Raw genomic sequence first — 15594 nt, forward strand, 5'->3', positions numbered from 1 at the left:
CAAGGTATTTAAGCCTTCTGAGTTCTAATTTCCTCAACTGCAAAATGTTTACAGTGCTTAAATATACAGAACATCAGGCAAAATAACTGGCATATGTCAGGCGCTCAATGAAAGTTAGTTCCATTCGATTTTCTAATCCCTTTGCTATCAAACTGAGGCCATATTCAGGAAGATATTTTCAGTGCATTCAGAAGAGTCTGCTAAAGTTTGGGGCGCCTGGGTGGCTCAGTCAGTGGAGGGTCTGACTCTTGATTTTGGCTCAGGTCATGATCTCATATTTTGTGAAATCGAGCCCCACATGAAGCTCTGTGCTGACAGCTTGGAGCCTGCTTGGGATTCTCTCTCTTCCTCTCTCTCTGGACCCATTCTCTGTCTCAAAATAAACATTTTAAAAAAGAGTCTAATAAAATTTAATTGCAACACTCTTAGGATAAAAATTGCTTTCAAAACTGGCCTCATTTGTTAAAACTGGAATCATTCATTTGGTTCATTCAGCCATTCGGTACATTTTTATGTACCAGCCTCACCACAACCAAATAGTGTCCCCACTCTATCCGAGGAATGGTCTCGGAGTAGCAGTTACCCCTGCTCCCACCAGTCACAAGTGCCAAAGCAACAGAGAGTTTTCTATTAAGAAGAGAAAGTGAATACTTTATAATTTTCCTCCCTTAAGGGATTATTTGGTTTCTTTTCTCCTTTCATCTCAATGGGTGAATTAAATTTATTATTATTATTATTATTATTATTATTATCATTATTATTTTACAGAGGGAGAGAGAGCAGGATAGGGGGGACACAGAATCTTAAACAGGCTCCACACTCAGCAGGGAGCCTGAAGCAGGGCTCAATCCCACAATCCTGGGATCATGACCTGAGCCAAAATCAAGAGTCAGATGCTCAACCGGCTGGGCCACCCAGGTGCCCCAAATTAAACTGATTTAAAAATTTTTTTAAACTACAAGAAAACTGGAGGCGGGGGAGGGAAGGTTTTAGAAAAAGTTTTGATGGCCTATAAAAATGTCTTTTTACTTCTTGATTAATTTTTTTGAGAGAGAGAGGGTGCAAGTGAGTGAGGGGCAGAGAGAGGGAGGGAGAGAGGGAATCCCACAAGGGGCAGGGAGAGATGGAGAAGTAGGGCTCACCCGAAGTGGAGCAGGGGCTCACCTGATGTGGGATGCGGGACTCGAACTCACAGACCATGACATCATGACCGGAGCCAAAGTCAGATACTTAACTGACTGAGCCACCCAGGTGCCCTGCTTTTTTTTATTAATTCCTAAAGGATTCCCCAGTTCCCTGACATTCCGATTAACTGAAGGCTTCCTGGACACATAATTTAGAGTGGCCCCTTTCTCTGCTGTCTTCCCCACAGCCTGGCTTCCCTGCACTCTGAGCACTTGGTCCTTCATGCCTGTCTCTGGAGCTATAGTTAGCTGCAGGATGCCCCCACTACCCGAAAGCAGAGCGCTCCTATGAAAACTTTCCTAAGCCAAAATGGCATAAAGCAAAGAAACAATTACCGTGAACTCACATGGAAGATTTTTTGAGCATTCTCAGAGCCAGAAAAACAATCTCTCTTTGGCTTCTCTGGTCCCTTAGGACACATCTTGCTAACGGATGTGCAAGATAAATTGAGATAAAGCACAGATGCTCAGAGGCAAGGTTCAAAGCTACAGAGCTTGACGCTGAGATGCCCAGTGTGGTTTCCAGGGAAGGGGCTTGGTGGTGCCACCCTCACGGCTTGGGGCTTGCACTGCTTCTACAATGGCTTGCTGCAAAACAAACACTGAACGCTATTTTCACTTTTTGCCTTTTTCCTAAAAGCAAAAACTCTCTTTGGATTTTTTTCAGTTAGCAAAAAGGTACAATGTAGGTCTTCCATAAAAGTGAAGTGGCCTAATGCAACCTTTCAAAAAATCGGGGGATACCTGTACACATTTCTCTTACTGGTAAATGTTTGAAATGTCCCATCAACACTCTACCACGAATTCCTTAGCATTACAGAGGCACATTTACAGGAAGCTAAGGAAGCTCCAGCTTTGGGACCTCCACTTGCAAGGATCCCTTCTAATAAGGAAGGACTCATTTTTACATCTAATGTTTTATTCATGATTTTATACTAATTTTCTTAATATAGCAGCCTAAATTGTCTAAAGCTCAGCCCCACAAAACCTGTCCTTGCCTTATTGCCCTTCGCAGCTTCTGATAGAGAAATCAACCAAAGTGCATATCTTAAAAGCTTTCTTAAGCCACCAGCTTTCCATAACACTGACAGGAGGGTCCCAGACAAATAGAAGACAGCAAAAGTGTGTGCTCCTTTGTACTCCCAGAGTGGTCAGTAGATATTTCTAAAATAATTCAATCATTGTACCACTCACATTGCATTAGAGTCACTTAAAGGCCCCACAATGTGACCCATCTAGATAACATGTTTGACCTCTGAGGGGTCTGGGGAAGAAGTCTGGATGCTATTAGACACTGAGCTCAGATTTAGCTTAAATTTTGCCCAGGAAGATGCCTGCCAGAACAGCTGGTGTATCCATCATGGACTCAACATAAATGTGTTTTAGTCATGAGGAACTCCCACCCTTTTCCTGTTTTCTGTCTCCAAGCAGTTTAGTAAGTTAAAGGTCGACTGTCAAAATGCTATCTATTTAAGATAGGTACCTGAAGCAAATATCAGATAATTGGGAAACCCTAATGCCTTATGGTGCTATTGTATTACCAAAGATCCATTTTTACATGTATTCATTCAAATAAACAACACTGATTGAATAGCTACAATTTATTAGGCATAGGGAATATGAAGATACATATTATACAATAGGAAGCACTAGTCCTAGAATCAAGGGTCTACATTCTAGATTTAACAAGAACATCAGCCAGTAGGCACAAACCCACTCTACCACTGGTTCTAGAGACATGCTCCTCACCACCAACACAAGGCTGGTTGGCTGTGTGCATGAAAGGGAAATTCCCTCCCCCTTGGTGTTTCCTGCTTGGACTTACTCTTAGAGCAAAGGTATGGACAGGTCCCAGATGGGGCCACCATAGAAAAATGGAAAAATATATCTAACACAGAAGTGTAAACACAAGACCCATTGCCTAATTTACTTATCTAGATGACAACATAAATATTGTTTTCATTTTCCATATAACCACCACCAGTTATTGATCATCTACTATGTACTACAAATTGTGCTAAGGTCTTTGCAAATATTATTACATATGTCATTGTTAGTCAATGTGACTTTACACGTGGAGAATTGAGGCCTGAATCGATTAGAAATTTGCCTCAAGCCACTTGCTGTGATTGGATCCAGAATTCAAACTCAAGGTTGAATAAATACATTTGAATGGGAAGTCATAATATTGTCAACTTTCCATATGCCAGTTTAAAAAAATTACTGACGTTTCATAAAAGCAAGGACATTTTAATAAGCCAAACTCTTAGAATAAAAGATAGTAGGCTCAACTGAATAAACATAGGTTCATAGGTACATTGCGTTTATTTTCCTCACTGGGCTACGCACTAGCTCTAGTCCCAGACCCACCATTTACCAGCTGGGGCACATTGTCTCTTGTTAAGTGACCTAATTTCTTTTGGTTCTTTGCTCCTTTACAGTTTAAGGAGTGGTCATAACTACCATTTTGACACTTTCAAAATAACGTACCTGTATTTATCAGCTCATCTTATCAGACACTTGCTACCTTTTAAGGTGATCTCAGGGGAGCCACTAAAATTCAGACATCATTTTTCATTAAGCACAGATTTCTGAAAGTCCCAAACTGCAATGTGAATAGTTAATGTGCTCTTCAATGTATCTCCCTTGCTTTCTACTGTTCAATATTTGTGGAGTATTTCTTCCAATCCTATTATAAACTTTTTGTATTGAATTTATTTTTTTACTCTCCTTGAACTTGGAAAAGTTTAAATTCCAAACCATAGAATTTGCTTTCCCATAATGGCCAGAAGTACACTTTGTGTTCTTTGCCTCAGTCATACAACCCAGCGCTCATTCACAGGGGAAATAAAGGTAAAGCAAAAGACAGACATGTTCAAAAGAAGTCAAGTAAGTGGCTCCAGAATTTCAGAGTATTTTCACAAACAGTCCCTCATGTTTACCCACGGCAGCCCTGTGGTGGAGAAGAGACTGATCTCCCATGTTACAAATGCAGGGCTGACACACTGAGGGAGGAAGTGACCTCAAGGTCTTATCCCTGGTGAGTGAAGGGGCCAAGACTACTTCAGTCAGTCTTCAAACTGCATTTTTGCCATTGTTGTCTGCATTCATCTGACAAATAGTATTGAGCACCTTCTCAGTAATGAGAAGGCATGGGGTGAATCCAGTTGAAGACACAAAGGTCAGGACCACCTAAATTCCGTGTTTCAGGGAGCTTACAGTCCTTTGTGGACTGAGGCAAGTACACAAATAACTTTAGGACAAGGCAGAATACATGACCTATTCAAAAGCTTGAAGTAATGCATCACCAGGACCCAAAGAAGGTACAACTCTTGTGAATTGGTTGAGCCTTACTGCCCCACATTCAGGTGTGTTTTCCTCATCTTTTTTTCTTCTTAATGTTTGTTTATTTTTGAAAGACAGAGAGAGACAGAACTCCAGCAGGGGAGGGGCAGAGAGAGAGAGACAGACAGACAGACAGACAGACAGAATCTGAAGCAGGCTCCAGGCTCCTAGCTGTCAGCACAGAGCCTGATGCGGGGCTCAAACTCATGAACAGTGAGATCATGACCTGAGCCGAAGTCGGATGCTTAACCGACTCAGCCACCCAGGCACCCCCCTCATCTTTCTGAGTAAGACTTCCAGTGTTTCTCAAAATGAAAGTTGTGGACCACTTAAGCACTTAAGGAGTGCTTGTTAAATACAGGTTCCTGGGCTCCACCTCAGACCTACCCAAATAAAAATCTCTTGGAACCCAGGAAAATGTTTTTAATATGACCCACTTCACAAATTTGCATGTTATCCTTGCACAGGGAACATGACAATCTTCTCTGTATCACTCAAATTTCAGTACCTGTACTGCTGAACCAAGAATGAGAATTTATATTTTTAACAAGGTTCAAGGTCATTCTGATGCACATTCCAGATTCAGAATCTCTTTTCTAAGGTGCTACCCCTGAATTTGGGCCTTTGAAAGAATATATTCATATATATATATTTTTTCATATATATTATGAAAATTAAATCATGAGATGGCATCCACTTTTTGTCATACTAAATACTCCATTTAATACTACCCCCATGCATGCTGATTCATTACAATGCTATTTGTCTTAAAAATGCTTTTCTTAAAAAATCAGCTAGCTAGCTAGCTTATCTATTACCAAACCCAAAGAAAAAATTGTGTAACAAGAGCACTGCATAGTCCTGGCCAGGAAGCATCAACACTCTTTACTAAATGTATGTTCTAGTCTGTTTTCTTGAATTACGTACGCTTGCAATGTGTGGCCTTTCTCCATACCTTTTTCTGGTGAGTTCTGGTCAGTAATTTTGATCCAGAGTGCTATCAAAAGATGGTATCACAGATAGTGCCATAAAGAAATACAGAAGAGCGCCATGTTGGATGTTACCATTTTTTAAGTAGCCCAAGGTGACTTTAAGTAAATGGTTGTAACAGAGAAAAGGAATCAGCAAGGATCTGGGTGATGGAAATCTTTTGACATTATAAAAGGTATTACAAACTTCTCTTCTACCAAGGAAGGATGGACTAACAATTCTGACTGGTAATGGGAAGACACTAGGGCTTGTGACCTCAGGAGATCTAAAGAGAAGACCAAGGCCACATAAGAGGAACCTCTGGACTCAAGGACTTGACTGAAACAGCCTGTTCAATTAAGCTCCCCTGGAACGCACACTCCTGGAGTTAAGGGGGGCTGCCTACACTGCGGCTGGGAATGCAGCCTCTAGCACTGCAGTGGTTCACTGCAGCCAATGGAAACTGTTACAACCTGCTAGAAGGGTGGTTTCAAACCTCAGAGAATCACCTGGAGGGCTTGTTGAGACAGGGCCCTGTGCCCCACTTCTGGAGATTCTGATTCAGCAAGTCTAGGAAGGGGCCTGAAAATCTGCATTTCTAACAGAGTTCTATGTTATGCTTGGTTGTACTGGTTTTTAGACCACACTTTTTAACTGGAACTGATCACTATTTATAATAACAGAATACTTTTTTTCTCTGCATTAAACTAATATGTACATATAGCATCAAACCTAAATACTGTGTCCATTGCTTGCATCGCGCTTTAAGAAACTTAGCTAAGTAGAAAACCAGTTGGTATGGCACTGTTGTACCTGAGACATAATGGTGTCTTATGATTTCCCAATACTCTTTCTTTGGCCATTAATCATATCCATTACTCTTTTGTTGTTATTACTGTTGTTGCCTTGCCAACATTACCCGGGGGTGGGGGGTGGGGTAGAATCCAAATGTTAATAAGTGTTAATTATGGAGTTTTAAAAATCAAATCAAAACAGCAAAAATCATGAAAAAATAATTCATGAAAGCTGACAAGCCTTCACCCTTAATCATCATCTCAAGGTTAAATAATGATCAGAATTCTTTCAGTTGAAGTACTTATGTTGCATCTTGATGTTTGACTATCATATAAATATAACTGTGCTATTAGGCTCTATTTTTCATTGCAGATGAAATTGATGCATCTTTGTGTGATGTAGTCTGACATAGTAAAATTGTTACTCCCTAGGTAGGATATTCATACAAATGTAATTATCGTAATCAGAACAGTCTTTAAGCTCATGAGAGGGGATTGCCAGATTCGTGATTGGCAGTTTTCAATCATTTCACATATAATAAATAAACTTCTTAAAGCAGCCTTGGGAATCACTGATGTCGTACACAGGGAAACTATTCTGATCAAACAACAAAGGGTGTTGGGAGATGGTGACGGGAGTTCCAGTTGGCTTCCTCTGCCTGGCTTTGGCCAGGACTAGATGGGACTTTCAACAGATTTCATTCGGTTTACTCACCAACAGGTGTAATTAACAGTGCCATTTGCTGGGAAGAAAGAGGTCACAGGAAGACTACCGTTACTGAATAGAATGCATTTATTGTTTTCCTTCTAGAATTCATAACCTGCTGCACGAGTAGCCCAGGAGCTGCTGTGCATGCACCATGTCATGGGGGGGGGGGGGCGGGGGGGAACTGTAGCAATGCCATCAGCGGGATTTGACCCTGGGTTAGTTGGGAGCTTCCAGTGTTCTTCATGTCCCCAATCCTGGTTTAGGCAATGTGCTTAATAAATGTAGAGACAGCACCAACAAGCCCATGTTGGTGGGCTAGAGAAATAAAAACCAACAAAAGAAGTCAACAGTTCAATTTGAAGAAGAAAATCACCTATTCAAATTGGACAGTAACTTTGGTTTTGATTCCATCTCTTTTAGAATTACTTAGTGGGGACGAGTTCTTCCCCACTAAGGTTATGATTTTTCTCCTGCAGAAAAACCTCCATAATCCCATGACTTGTTTTGATTCATTTTTTGGTAATAAGAGGTCCTACAGCCATTTTAAATCTCCAACACATTCCCAATCAAGAAGTTAGAGATCCAGTCTTGCATAATAATCAACTCCTAGAATCCGATTTAAAGCTGACACTTTTCCCTTTACCCCTCTGGGGCCTTCTGCAGCCGAGCAGCCAGGGAAGGGGGCAAGGTCCATCTGTTCCTTTCCTCCACCTACTGTTTCCAACTGTCTGCGCCCATTTCACTAACCAGCATCTGTTCCTGGGTCAAAGCCGGCAGGGGGAAGAGAAGTAAGTGAGGGAAGAGGGACAAAAGCTCCTCGTTTGCTAGTGGCCTCTCAGGGTGGCTTCTCTGTTTAGTAGCTAGGCTATGAAACTGAAAGCTGCCTCTTCCCAGTAAGGGGTGCTCTCACGGTGCTTCAGAGCCCCACCTTCCCTCCCTCCCCAGGCCAGGCCCGGGACCTCCTCGCACCTGAAGCTCCTTCCTCAGCTGAAACCCTCTCCCGCTGTCTCAGGCTGCTCCCTGATGAAGCCTAAGAGCTCCTCTAGGTGGCCCTGTTGGGCAGGAGCTAAGTTTCCCCTTTCCTCACTCCTCTCTTCCTCTCCCTCCCCCTCCTCTTCCCCCTGGCCCACTGCCTCCCCCTGCTCTTCCTTTCCCCCCGCCATCCTCCTCTCCTCCCTCCCCTTCCCCCCACATCCCCCAGTGCTGGCCCACTGAGTCACCAGCCTACTCCAAGCTGCGGGAGATGTATGTAAAGCTCTCTAAATGAAGACTTTTCAGTGAGAAAGCATCTTTGGGGTGAGAAAAACCCTCTTCACAAGTCTTCCCTCTCAATCCTCAACCCCCCTGATATTTTGCTATGGAGACTGGCTGTTCCCCACTTTTGTGGAGAGTCCTACACTAGCTGTTACACCCTGGGCTTTTCCTGGAGCCACTTACTGATATTATCTACTCACTGGGAAAGCTTAGCCTGGGCCCCCCCTTCTTCCTCTGGCACTGGTCCTACCCTCAGGTGTGTATCTGTTTGGCCTAGAAGGTCAGCCAAAACCTAGGGTTCGGTTAACAGCCACACTTGGTGCCACACTAAGCCCTACCCTCCAGTTTGGTGCCTTTTAGTAACAAAGGAAGTATTTTGGCCTCTATTTGCTACCTTGAGTTTTATTTCCCAGTCTGTTCAGAATCTGGGCGGGGTGCTATTAATTGAGGTGCTATTTATTGAGCCCCCTTTCTACCTTGAATGTAGGCCAAGGATTTGAGTCATGTTACCACTTTTTGGATAATCCCTCTGAAGATCTCTATCCTTTTATGGCTCCTCTCTTTTGCTTGTCATATTTTTTATCTTGATGTCTCAGTGAGAACCTCTTATTTAATATCTTGAAATGTGTCATATGGGAAATAACTACCTAAAAGCTCTTAGAGTTTTTAGAGTTTTCTTAAGGACTAACTGATTATAACAACTATTTGAGGACATATATATATAACCCTGAAATGAAAATCTTTTAGATAAAACTTTAAAATACTTGAGAAGGAAAAATGGCTTTCAGGGAGATTCCAGTTTTTTCTTGGCTCTGCTGAAGACTAGCTATATGACCTTGGGAAAGTTGCTGCATCTCTCCAAACCTAATTTTTTCATGTATGAAACAAAGAATTTGGCCTAAAATTCTCTCAGGTTCTTTTCCCGCTCTTACCATGAATCTGTGATACCCTGAAAGGAAGTTGAGAGAACATTTCTGTTGCTAAGTATGGATGAAGGTTAACACACAGGCTCCCCTTGGTATTCACGAGGGCTCCCTTCCTCCACTCAAACACATTTACTGAGTGCGTACATCTTTTTTTTTTTTTTTTAAGTTTATTTAATTTGAGAAAGAAAGAGAGAGAGCAAGCAGGGGAGGGGCAGAGAGAGAGGGAGAGAGAGAGAATCCCAAGCTGTCTCTGCACTGTCAGAGTAGAGCCCCATGCGGGGCTTGAACGCATGAACCTTGAGATCATGACCTGAGCCAAAATCAAGAGCCGGATACTTAAGCAGCTGAGCCATCAGGCGTCCTCTGAGTACATATATCTTTACACCAGGAGATACTTGGGTGCATAAGATTTCATCCTTGACCCAAGAAGCTTATGAATATGAAGGAGAAGCTAGACTGTTCATGAATATTGTTAAACAATACATGATGCTTTATTTACCCAAGAAACATTTCCTGAGCACCTACCATGGTAAGTACAAAACACTCTGGGATGGTGCTTGGAGTGCAGTGGGTGCAGTTTCCTCTCAGGGCACCATCTTTTCCTATGTGGGACATCCCTACATAGAAGCCATAATCAGAATGCGTTGAAAGCAGAGCTGTGGGCCATGTGACAGTCCACAGCCCCAAATCCACCCTCACCCCCTTGGTCCTGTGCTTCCAAAGACAAAAACAAAAGATATTTCTATTAGGAAAACGGTGGTGGTGCTTCTCTTCCCTCTCCCTTTCTCTCTCTTTTAAGACATGATAATCAGTCAGGATTCACTCTGTTTACAGTTTGACTACTTCATAGAAAAATGTGTCTATAAAACACCTGGTAGTTGTAAAAAGGCTTGGGTAAGGCCCAGGGAGCCAGATAAATATATGTTATTTATTCAGCTGTCCCAAGCCATTACCAATCTCCTTACACCCAAGGGCTGTCTGTCCTCTCCTAAGTTTTATTTCTAATATTTTCAATACAAAGTCAGGTTTAAAAACAAAAACAATAATTAAAAAAAAAAAAAAACCACAGGAAAATCAAAGCCTTACCCCCCTGAAAAACTATCAAGTACAAACATTCTTCGTGGCATTTCAGGCATAGTCTGATACCCTGAACCAGAAAAGATGGTTGCAAATGCATTTATCCAGTGTAGCAAACACAGTCGATCTAAGTAAGTGTTACTGGTCAATGCAGTTCAGCAAGTATCCCCTAAGCACCTGTGGTGGACCTGGCTCATGCTTTAAGTGCACAGAGGACACCAGAGATTCTGGCATGTTCTCCAAGCCACATGGTCAGAGTAAATGGTGAGCACACTGCCTGGCCCCCACCTGCAGACAGCCTCACAGTGGGCTTTGAAGTTGCTCTTTGCTGTTATCTAATCTCCAAAACTGAACCCTAATCCTGACTTCTTCCTTTCAGTGACTTTTCCAAGATAAGTTATGTTCACCTACTCAAATGCATCACCATGTGCATTTTTTAAAGTTTGTTTGTTTGTTTGTTTGTTTGGAGAGGAGAGGAGAAGAGAAAACCAGCAGGGGAGGAGCAGAGAAAGGGGGGTGGGGACAGAGGATCCAAACGGGATCCAAAGCAGGCTCCGCACTGACAGCAGAGAGCCTGATGTAGGGCTCAAACTCATGAACCACAAGATCATGCCCTGAGTGAGCCACCCAGGCACCCCTCACTGTGTGCATTTTTAAAGGCTTTAATCTTTATTTCATTCGCTCAAATTCTGATCAGGCAGCTTTCCACAGAGAGGTAGTCTCCTGCCCTACTAACTGTAATATAATTTTAGAATGGACTGAGTTGAAATCCCTTCTAGGCAGGATCCCTAAAGAGAGGATATTTCCATTGAAGATACATGTGGAATTTTGCTTTTTGGGCAAAGGAGAAGGGACAGCACCTGAAGAGGTATCCCAAACAATGAGACATGTGGGGAAAAGCTCCAGTGGAGAGAGAAGTTAGAAGGGGTTGTGCCATACTTAAAGTGATATTTTTCTAATCAGGATGGAGAGCCTGACACATGGTCTGAAAACAGAACAGATTTTTTGAAATCTGGGATGTATGATCACCATCTTCACAGTAAATGAAGCCAGCAGCTGTTCAGAGTGAAAGTCATTAACAAGGAGTCTCTGTACACTGAGGGATCCAGAGGAGTGGATGGGAGGCCGACTGATGTCATCCATTTACAAGCCAGAGCTTCAACACACAAAACAAAGAGCCTTTGTTACCCAGGGTTTCCTGGAACCACTTGCTGTCATCACCTTGTCTGCAAAGACAGAGGTGTAATCTACTCACCAAAAAAACAATGAAGCTTTGCTTCCAAACGACACAGTCTGGGAATGCAAAATACAAGAAGCAGGGGCAAGCACAGGACAGATTGTCAGCTGTCCTTTACTTGTTCAGTTCTTAAACTGATTTCAAATATCATACTATTGTTTTTAATTAAATCCTCATCACTCTGCTTTCTAATATCGTGCATTCAATTTGAAACTTGGGAACTGTTTTGTTGCAAAGGAGGAGATTCAGAAATTCCAATTTTCCTACTTAATAAGAATGTTATGTTCAGCATAATGTAACAGGAGAAAAGCTTCCCTTTGTTGCCAACACTCAAAGTCAACGCTTAGTTACGTACTTGAGGAATAATCCTTGGAAAATATTTTAACTCCAATTGCTATCACCAGTATAGAAGTTTTTAGGCTTCCATCTCTACTTTTTAAGTTGTCACGCACTTTTTCAACTTATATCCTATCAACAGCTGATTTTACTTAAAATAAGACATCATAGTTTATTCTGACCATTCAATGTTTTGTGCTATCTGTATCATCATTTTAGTTCTCTTAGAATAGATAAGAAAGACTTTGACTTTATGGGAAACTCAAGGTCAAAGTGTATAGGTGGTTTTTTTTCCCCCTCTCTTTCTGCATCAGGGCTTTAAATAGTAAACAGAAACACAAAAAGAGATTTATTTGAATATAACTGGTGTATCAATTGTTTATAGCTAAAATCAACTAAAAGTGGATTAAATTTACAATCTCACATAATAAGAAATCCAGAGGTGTGGCATTTGCTAGTGGTTGCCTATTTCAGTGGCTCAGTGCCTTGCTGAGGCTCAGTGCCTCTTCCCACATTTCCATCCCATCATCCAAGGTGCACTGGTATTAATCCTCAAATTTGGCTAACAGCTTACAGGAAGTACATGAAATGGAAGAACTTGTTAAATACCACCACAGGGAAGTAGTCAGCAAAATCCAGAAGAGATCAAGGAAATTTAAACCTGACTAGATATTTGATGATATTGAAGAATTTTTGTCAATATCTTTAGGAGTGATAAATGTATTATAGGTACATTTTTTTAAAAGAGTCCATATCTTTTAGAGACACACGCTGAAATATTTATAGCAGAAATGATATGATATCTGAGTTTACCTCAAATGCCTCAAAACAATCCAGTGGGAGTGGGGAGTGAGGATGGGGGAATGACAGGCTGTGAATACTAATAACTGGGAAGCTGGGTGATATGCACATGGGGGCTCATTATACAGCTCTCTCTGTTTTCTGTTCCCTCTGTTTTTAATAGAAATTTTTATATAGTTAATTTTTTAAAACAACAAATGAGAAAGGAGTATAAAGAAGAAAAAAGGAAGGGTCAGGTAAACAGTTCTCCTAACTGGTCAACCATTTGGGCCAATGAACCTCTACTGGGCTTTCACGGTCCAGGGCAGGAACTGACTGTGACATGCACCTGGGTCTTCTGGGAATGGACCGTCTGCTTCTGCAGAGTGGCCTTGCCAAGGATGTCTCAGGGAATACTCACAATAGCAGTCTGGGAGTAAGTACTCCTGCTATCTGCATTATTATTATGAGAAAATGGAGAAAAGCCTTCCTGGCTATTCTAAAGTAAGTACTCCTCCAAAAAGTAACTTAATCCCATCGAAATAAGTGTTATTAGGCCATAGTGTTAATTCTAGCCCATGTGGTCCTAAAGAAAATATTTTTAGGCAAAAATAACATTCTAGTGATGTTTCATTGCCATTAAAGTTAGTGTCTGAAGCCTTACAGTTGTATGTTCATGTTCAGTAAAGCCTCTGTTTATTTTGAGAAGGTATAAATCTAGTGCACTTAGAACCAAGAAACTTATTTTTTAAACTTCATTTGCTTGCTATAAATGACAGCAAAACCAAAAATCAAACCTCTTAACAGACATAAGCCAATTTTGACCCAACATGACTTCATTATCCCAACTCTCCAAAAAAACAAATACAAAACATACCCACCCACATGCGCACACACACTAAACAACACAGGCCAGTATTCAAACTTCCTCCCCTCCCCAAAAAAAAGAGTGATGAAGACAACCTCCAAGCTCCAGACTATCTGTGAAAGATCCATGAGCATTGTTCCCAATAAGGCCTCTAAACAACATAGGACAAAACTGTAGTCTGATACATTTAACTATTTTCCCAGCTATATCTAAGCAGCTCCTAGACTTTTCTTTGAGTCATTTTGAAACCAGCTCACAAAAAACTAGTTTGGTTCTCTCTTGGACCAGGATGAAATAGTGACCAGAAGTGAAGAAAAGTTGGGATGCAAATTTTCCAGCACGACCCATAAGAGGCTGAAGGATATACTGTTTATCTTTGGTATATTTCTACCTCCACGATCTTCTAACTTTCTGGCTCTGTCACTCTTCATCTCCTACCTAGGCCTATACTATGCTCATGTCCCTCTAGCTTCCCCAAACCTTTCTCATTTCTTCCCTCTCTCTAAATTTTCAGTGCTCCCAAATTCAATTACAAATTCCCAAATCAAGGTTTCAATTACAGCAATATGTAATAAAACATAACTAGAATGATAGATTGTCCCATCCCCCTGAGCCATCTTCCATCAAAATTCTAATTCCCATACTCTTCACGTGCTGATCTAACCTAGAAGCTAGGATTAAAGCTACTCCGTTTAATAGACATTCTCAGCTACCAGCTCACACTCCTAAGGTCTATCATCCTCATATATGCTCTCATCAGAATGCTCAGAGGGAGCATCTTCAAGAGGTGGGTATAAAGATGACTTCAATAACAGAAGCTACGGAGGTGATACAGAGAAGAGAAAAGGTTTCAAGCATGCCTGATCATTCTAATGTACTTTAATGTAATAAAAACTCCCAATTAAAGGTGTAGCCTAGTAAAAGTGTTTGGGAATGAGGGTGATACCAATTACTCAAGGTACTGGTAGGTTTTGTTCTTCTTCCTTGATGAAAATTTTGTCATGAAAAAAAAAAATCAAGCCTTAGGCTTGTGACAAGGCTTGTCACAATGCACGTGACAAGGCTCATGTAATTTAGAGTGTTCCACAAAAGTTTTTTTCCTTCTGGGGAGCAGAGGTGGCTCATGAATTCCCCTGTCCTCTTTTTATGCCCCTGCTGAGATAATATGGAAATATTTTAAACTATTGGACTTTCAGACAGAAATATATCTTAGAAGACTAGCCTCCAAACCTTACTGATCATCAAGAACACCCCGGAGACTTTTTTAAGTAAACATTTTTATCTCCCCCCTGCCCTACTAAATCAGATCCTCAGCCAGGGTGGGAGAAGGTAAAGGACTGGGGTAGGAATGTTTTCACAGTGCACATGTAATTCTAACAATCAGTCATGTTCAGGCACTACTTTGAGGAGGTACCACCCAGTACTTCCTAAGTCATACCACTTACCTGCTTGGAACCATAGAGGAGGGGAGAAAAGCCTCTGTGAGCCCTACCCTGCTTCCCACCTACCTGGCAAAGTGCATCACTTCCCTGTTCTCAGAGCCCTATAATCTAGGCCACCCAACTCAAGATATTCATACTTCCGTGTATGCAATTCCTCCTACAGACAAAAAGAAAATAAAATACACTTATCAACACCCTAAGTATCAATCAACCTTTCAAATAGCTAATTTCATTACCTAATGACGATGTCCTTGTCAGGTTGGCATCAGCACCAATTTGTGGTTGAAGAAGTAGGCTGAGACTGTGTGTAATTTTGCCAGGTTCCCTGAGATTAGTCAGAGAGGGCAGATTAGGGACCCAGTGCTGTTGGGCAGGATGGATTATTGATGTAGTCACTTGTGCCCTGTTTTTTTTTTTTTAATGTTTATTTATTTTTGAGAGAGAGAGAGAGAGAGAGAGACAGACAGACAGACAGAGCATGAGTGGGGGAGGGGCAGAGAGAGTGGGGGACACAGAATCTGAAACAGACTCCAGGCTCTGAGGTGTCAGCACAGAGCTCGACACAGGGCTCTAACTCACTGACCGGACCGTCAGATCATGACCTGAGCTGAAGGCGGATGCTCAACTGACTGAGCCACCCAGGCGCCCCTAATGGAGATTTGTTTGATCAAAA

At 41.7% G+C, this 15594-nt stretch overlaps 1 long non-coding RNA gene and 1 other non-coding gene across 3 annotated transcripts in view; both read right to left on the reverse strand.

Annotated features, from left to right (window-relative positions):
• Positions 1–15594, reverse strand: part of LOC131502695 (uncharacterized) — a 126596-nt gene that overhangs the window by 76631 nt on the left and 34371 nt on the right. The window lies entirely within an intron of this gene.
• LOC131505845 (U6 spliceosomal RNA) lies at positions 4952–5058 on the reverse strand. Its single transcript, XR_009258608.1, has one exon. It is a non-coding gene; the product is annotated as a U6 spliceosomal RNA (small nuclear RNA).

The sequence above is a fragment of the Neofelis nebulosa genome, chromosome 2, assembly GCF_028018385.1.
Source record: "Neofelis nebulosa isolate mNeoNeb1 chromosome 2, mNeoNeb1.pri, whole genome shotgun sequence".
NCBI lineage: Eukaryota > Metazoa > Chordata > Mammalia > Carnivora > Felidae > Neofelis > Neofelis nebulosa.